At 35.6% G+C, this 7474-nt stretch overlaps 1 protein-coding gene across 2 annotated transcripts in view; it reads left to right on the plus strand.

Moving 5' to 3' along the window:
* Positions 1-7474, plus strand: part of LOC107563270 (ras-related protein Rab-27B-like) — a 37025-nt gene that overhangs the window by 16756 nt on the left and 12795 nt on the right. The window contains exon 1 of one of the 2 annotated variants that reach the window (XM_016248086.1): positions 2249-2365. The exons of the other annotated variant lie outside the window; for it this stretch is intronic. The gene's annotated coding sequence lies outside the window, so the exon portion shown is untranslated. Of the gene's footprint in view, positions 1-2248; positions 2366-7474 lie in introns of those variants that run through there. 2 annotated transcript variants of the gene reach the window in all.

Raw genomic sequence — 7474 nt, forward strand, 5'->3', positions numbered from 1 at the left:
CTTTCTTTAAATGGATCGTTCACCCAGAAATCATCGTTCTGTCATTGTGTTTTCTATGCATACAGTAAAAGTCAATGGGCTCCCAGCATACTTCAAGCATGTTTAAGACAATTTGCCTTCATATTGCGTGCATCTTTTCTGCAAAGATATTTAACACCATGTTGAACTTCACGTGTGTTCATGTTCAAGTTACTTGAATCATGTTCTGGTTACGTTTTTAAGTAACTAGTTAAACGTTAAAAAAATTGAAAGGTCATATCATATACAAACAGAAACTTAAAGGTCCTCATGGCAACCCGTCAAATTAAACGTTCGGTTTAACTCGAAGAAATTGAGTCAGAAATATATTACTATTGTGCAGTCGAATGTATGTATTACGGCTACTACTACTAATAAAATTATGACAATTTTATTTTTTAATAAAGTTTTTTAAATAATTCTTCCACGTTTTTAAATTTTAATAGGAAACCCCTTTTGATTGCCAAAAAATAGTTTGATTAAAAAATAAATTAAATTGTTTTATGCCTTCATATCCAGAAAAATAAAGAATTTCTGAAAAAAAAATTGATAAATTGAGTAGTTTTTATGCATTTAAGTAATTAGACACGCTTAAACAGAATTTGGTAACGATGAAACAGAATGTGAGAAAAAGTAAAACACATTTCATAGGGCCATAAAAATTAAATTTTTTGTTCAACTTTTAATAAATTGATGTTAAATTGTATATACATTTCATGATTTTACTTAGTTAGGGATGCTATTTGATTAATACAGTTTTATTTAACCATTAAAAAGGAGTCTAAAAATTTTAAATGAAAAAAAAAACAGAATTTGAGAATACGTAAAACAGATTTACATTTTACCATAATGTTAAGTGCTATGTGTGGTTTTACCTTTGTTATCATAATCTAATTGTGTGATCCTATAGATGACCAATGGTTAATTTGAATAAAAGTAGAGTCCTAACTCAAACGGTCAGAATATTACATTTTACCCAATTTTTACAGATTTTTTTATTTTTTATTTTTAGTTTCACCCATTAAAACATGCATAATTTCTCTATTAAGATTAGTGGTCAACCGATATATCGCCAAGGCCGATATATCGGCTGATATTTGGCATTTTTCAAATATCGGCATCGGCCGATAAGTTTTTCTGTTTGGCCGATGCGTTCGTGGCGGGACTTTTATTTTGACGTTTCCGGGTTTCTCAGCAGCGGAAGTCGTCATAGTTGGGTAAACTTGAAGAGCAGTGAATGGGAGAGCACCACAAATATATTTTTTGCATTCCCAGTTGCTCAAAAAGCGAAAGAAAAACTCCACGATAGTGTTTTCATGACTTTCAATAAAAGGAAAAAAATTGAGAGAGACTGATAACGGCTGTCAGAAGAGAGAACGATGTCAAATTATTTGTGAAAAATACTTTGTAAATACCATGTTTATTTTACACATTTATTTTTTTATCCATTTTCAAATGATTTTAAATTTCTTAAATATTGATTAAAATAAATAAAATTATATCGGCCATCGGTCACCCTGCTTTCCAAGATATCAGCATCGGCTGTCAAAAAACCAATATCGGTCGACCACTAATTAAGATATTTTGTTAAGGAAAAAATACTGAAAAGGTATCATTTTGATGTAGATAAAATATTTTATTATTATAAATGTATTGAATATTGTACCTCAGATTTGTGATATGCTCACCTGTGTGAGCAAAGTCAGTAAGTTTTAGTCCAGTGCAATAACATTAATATTAACTTTTTTATTGTGGGAAAAAGAAAATCCTCTCAGGGTCGAAATGACTGTTTTGCAGATCGCTTTGGTTATTAATGCCAAGTGTGTCCGGTTGCATTGGAGGAACACAGATCTGTTGTGCTGGTTTAATCGTGTTGTATCACATGGCTGTCAGTCGTGCGTGTGTGTGTGTGTGTGTGTGTGCATGCGTGTGTGTGTGTGAGAGAGTGTGAGTGTGTGTGTGTGTGTGTTTGCATGTGTGTGTATGTGTGAGTGTGTGTGTGTGAGAGAGAGAGAGAGAGAGTGTGTGTGCGTGCGAGTGAGTGTGTGTGTGTGTGTGAGAGAGAGAGAGAGAGAGTGTGTGTGCGTGCGTGTGAGTGTGTGTGTGTGTGTGAGAGAGAGAGAGAGAGAGAGTGTGAGCGTGCGTGGGTGTGTCTGTGTATGTGTGTGAGAGAGAGCGTGAGAGTGTGAGTGTGCGTGTGTGTGTGTGATCCGGCCCCAGGCCTTCAGTGGTAACGGTCCAGGCGTTCTCCTCCAGAGAGCAGAGGAAGCTGCAGTGATCTGGACTGGGATCAGGTCTGTGGTGGTTTACTGCGGCACGCTTCAGAAACAGGAGGAGAAACACCAGGGTAAGATCTGGATTTAGATCATTCGTGTTTTAGAGCTCAGCACTGGTGGTTCTGATGGACGGAGGCTGTGTGAAGCTGGAAATCTGCCGTGTTTTGGGACGTTTATAAAGTATTTTCACTGTGGGATGTAGTTTTGTTTTTTCCCATTTTAAGTGACCAGCATTGTTTTAGTGTACACTGTAAATAAATGATTTTTCGAAGTATGTTTTACAAGAATACACCGCTTTCATTCTTTCTGCTTCAAAATTGCATGTTTAAAGCAATGCATTTCTTTATAATTTTTGGTGAAATTTACTAGCTTTGTCTAGAAGTGCAGAAAAATGACCTAGATCTGTTTCCCTCAGGCTTTAGGTTTTTTTGTGGTTTTAAACGGCACAGATTTGTTTTTTGAAACGGAACATATTTTGCACTTTATTTTCTCCCCAAAAACAAATGTTTTAACCTTAGAATTAATTAAAAAACAATTTTCATGCAACAACAGAAAGAGCTGCTGAATGCTGTCAGGCTACAAAAATGGCACTTATGTTACTGTTACAATGATGCTTTGTGTGACTAATTGATCATTTTAAATTTAATTTCAGTTTTAAATGTATATTCTTCTCCATTACTGCTCAATTCGAGTCCTGATATGATGCATGTTGGAGATCGTTAATGCTAAACGCTGTTGGTTATTTTAGAAGTGCATATGAGATTTGAGAACTTTGTTCAATAACTAACTTAATTTATATTCGATTATATTTCACAAGACTTGAAATATATAATTGTAGTACTTTTATGGGACTGTTTGCAGCTTACAATCCCTCTGCGAATGTTTGTTTTTCAGCTTAAGAAAGCATACGTTTGAGAACGATCGAGTTGGTTTGTAAAATCTTGTTCACGATGCTTATTTTAGCGCTGGTACAGAAGTCTGAATGTCTCACAGATGAAATGAGTGGAAGTGCATGTGAAAGTAATCAGATTTTGAGGATTACAGAATCACAGTCGAGACGTTTGTGCGAAAATAGGCGAAAGTTAGTCTGTAAATGAGTTTTTACAGTGTTGAAATGTTACAATAGCATGAAACGTTTTCTCTCTCTCTTTATCATCCCCTGTAAGTTTCTCTCTCTCTCTCTCTCACACACACACACACACACACACACACACAGTGCTTCTTTTGTGTTTCTCCTCTAAACGTCTGAGAGCATGTGATCACGAGCCGCTGTCGTCCAGATCAGTTCTGTCTTTCAGTGTGTCAGTGATTTAAAGCAACAGTTCAGCCAAAAATCATCATTCTGTCATCATTAACTTACTCGCATGTCGTTCCAAACTCTTGTTTATTGGCATCGATGGTTCCATGAAGAACCTTTAATGGAATATTTCCGGTGTAATTTTGAAAAATACCGTGATATACATTTTTTGTCATACCGCCCAGCACTATTTAAAACCAGTGTTTGCTTAACCAGCAGCTGCATAACAATATTCAGAACACGCTAGAATCGTGGAAGCTGCTTTTGCGTGGGTAAAAAGCACATTTAGTGATGCAGTTTAATGAATCGCCCTGTCTGCTGCGTCAGATTGTCTAAATGTCACAGGTTGTCTGATCAGATGTCATGCATTAGACCTGCTTTAACCAGAACTATGTCGTGAATGTTCCTGCAGGGTCTCGATTAACTCGATTAACTACATGTGATCAGTTAATGAACGAGAGACATTGTATACTGGACAATACTAATTAAAGATGGCCAAAACAATCTAGTTAGGTTTGACTGGAATTGATGCGTTTATAAAGTGCATGTTCTGCTAAATCGTTTTAGCATCTGTTGAGATGTCAAAGGTCTCTGTTTTGTTTATTGAGTTTGTTTTTAAGGTCATCTGCTTTGACCCTTCCCTCATTTTCCTATTAACCAGGCGTTTCTGACATCTGCTTTGTGTTCAGAGACCGAAGAAAGCAGCCCTTAAAAAAAACATTAGATGCTGCACCAGCTTCTCGAATCACACTTTTAACAGTTTTAACATTTTATTTTAAATATTTTTAAAAACAGCTCAAGAGTATTGGCAAAACCAAGCAATGCCCAATATCATCCAGCATGAATTAAAATCAAATAAAATATAAAAACATGAACATTTTATTTCAGTTAGCTGTTAAGGCAGCGTTTCTAATTTCCATTTAAAGTTGAATTACTAAAATTATTAACAGTATAACTATAACTTAACTATATAGACATTAAAAAATAGAACAAAATGACCAAAGCTTTAATTAAAATTAAATGAAAATAATAATATTAATAAATACTATATTAGTACATTCAGTTAGTTGCCAAGGCAACATTTACATTTTTTTTCTAGTTTTAGTTTTTTTACCGAAACCGTAATAAAACTAAATAGACGTTTAGACATATATTTATTTAGACAGAAATGCAAAAATGAAAAACACCGAACAAAACTACTAAAACATTAACTAAAATGAAAATAAAAATACTAATATTAATAAATACTATAATAGTACATTCAGTTATAGTTGCCAAGGCAGCATTTCTAATTTTAGTTTAGTTTAAGTTGAAGTAATATAATTACAAAAACTAAAACTTAAAAATGAATAGAAATTAAACAGACTGAAAAACAGTGCAAGCTAATTACTAGATTTAACTAAACCAATTCAAAATGAAAAATACTGCTATTAATAAATACTATAATAGTATATTTATGAGCTTAAAATAACACTGATATCAACATGCAAAAAGTCACTAAGAACCCCTTAGCAACCGCATAGCACACCATGGCAACCAGCCACTGCAGCCCGGCATCATGGTTTTGTCTTTTGCTCAGGTGAACACGTCATTTTCAGTGAATGTAGAAATCTAGTGTGTGATTTTCAGGGTTTGTCAGCCGCAGGGCTCATGGGAGGTTGTTCTAGACCCGGCTCAGACCGGCGCGGGGGGGCTCTGACCCCGTTTGGTCCCTGTGTAACATCGACCTCTGAGGGCGTTTCACAGCACAGATAACCTTTCCACAGCTTCACTGCCAGCACAGATACAGATGTCGCGCAGAGACCCTACTGAGGGGGTGTGTGTGTGTGTTTTATATGGCTGCATGTGTGTTTCTATAATACACTAGGTTTCAGGACTGAGCCAACGCCTTGCTGAATCCACATCAGGCTGGTTCCACTGAGCATGTGTTTAATCTATTGAACTCATGCTCATTGTGTTTGGAATGAAAGAGTTTGAAGAGCACAGTGTGCCTGAGGTCACACATAAATCACATTCGATTGACTCTTGTTTTCAAACTTTAGTCAATATGTCATTGTTCAGTCTTCTTGGGTCAGTACAGCCTCATTTGATTAACGTGCAAACCAATTATCAACAACAGAAAAACTGATTTTTGACAACAGATGGCACATTGGTTTTCTGCTTCTGTTTGCTGCTTGTTATAATCTTAAGTCGGATGTCTCCGCTTCTGGACAAATTATTTTTCTTTTGGAATATCAATTGAAAAATGGCAAGCCAAGTTATCTGCACAGGTCAGATCTAGTTAACGGTGCATGCAAAAAAAAATGCATTTCACAAAGCATGCAACATAATGCATTTTGCAATTTACAATTGCATGCAAGAAAAGGTATTTCATAATTGCATGCAAAAAACGCATTTCATACTTGCAATTATGAAATTGCATGAAATTACAAAATTAGTTTTGGTGCATGAAATTACAAATTGCGTTTTGCTGCATGCAATTATGAAATCCATTATGGTAAATTAAATAACAAAATGCGTTTTGGTACATGCATGCACCAAAACGCATTTCGTAATTGCGTGCAACAAAATGCATTCCGCAATTGCTTGCAACAAAATGCATTTTCATTTGCATGCTAAATAATGCATTTCGCAATTGTTTGCAACAAAGCCTATTTTGCAATTTTTTGCGCACACACAGACAAACACATATATACATATATACACATATATACATATTATATATATATATATATATATATATATATAATAGTCTTCTGTAATCTCAATATGTTCCTCAAGTCATATAGATCATTTTATTTCTGAATTGAATGCTGAATTGAGCTTGTATTTGTAGATATGTAAGATATTGTAAGGTCCTGATAGTAATGGTCTTCAGTACTCTACATTAGTTACGTTGATGTTTTGGGTTTAAGGGGGGGAAGTCGTGGCCTAATGGTTAGAGAGTCAGACTCATAACCGTCTTCAGTGTGACTGGACACGTCTACATTAGTTATGTTGATGTTTTGGGTTTAAGGGGGGGAAGTCGTGGCCTAATGGTTAGAGAGTCGGACTCATAACCCAAAGGTTGTGGGTTTGAGTCTCGTACCGGCAGGGATTGTAGGTGGGGGGAGTGAATGTACAGCAAGGCACCGAACCCCCAACTGCTCCCCGGGCGCCGCAGCATAAAAATGGCTGCCCACTGCAATACACTACCTGAGGTATGATCGCTCCCTTTAGGCAAATCTTCATGACCTTACATATTAAAATACACATTTAAGTGTATATTTTATTGCAGTTTATCTATTTCAGCATCACTCACATACACCAAAACTTAGTTTTATTCCTCTCTATATTCTGAAGGTTTTTACTGAGGGTTTGTTCATATATTATTCACACTGATTTACATGACATTTTATTCCTAAAAACATTTATAAAAAAAAAAGGATTTATGGAGTGATAAAAAGAAATCCAAAATCCCTTCTATAAAAACCTTTTTTGACCAACAAAATCAAAGAATTTTGAACCTGGCTTTATCCAATATTTAGTTTTATTTTCTGGAAATGTTTGCAAATTTAATTAGATATTACCTAGCTTGTATCTTTACACATAAGATTTCAGATAACTTACAAGTAGGGCTGCACGATAAATTGCATGCGATATTTAATGCGCATCTTATCAGTAAAGCTGTTCTGTAATCAGCGGTAAATCTCCATCACGTGCGTGCTTTCACATTGAGCAGCATTAACTACACAGAGCCGTTGTTCACTGACGAGCTGCGCAAAAAATCGTGCGAATATGAACGTGGTTTGGCGCAGCTCGTCAGTGAACAACGGCTCTGTGTAGTTAATGCTGCTCAATGTGAAAGCACGCACGTGATGGAGATTTACCGCTGATTACAGAA

Source organism: Sinocyclocheilus grahami, unplaced genomic scaffold (assembly GCF_001515645.1).
Source record: "Sinocyclocheilus grahami isolate Dianchi unplaced genomic scaffold, SAMN03320097.WGS_v1.1 scaffold864.1, whole genome shotgun sequence".
In the NCBI taxonomy this organism is placed as follows: Eukaryota; Metazoa; Chordata; class Actinopteri; order Cypriniformes; family Cyprinidae; genus Sinocyclocheilus; species Sinocyclocheilus grahami.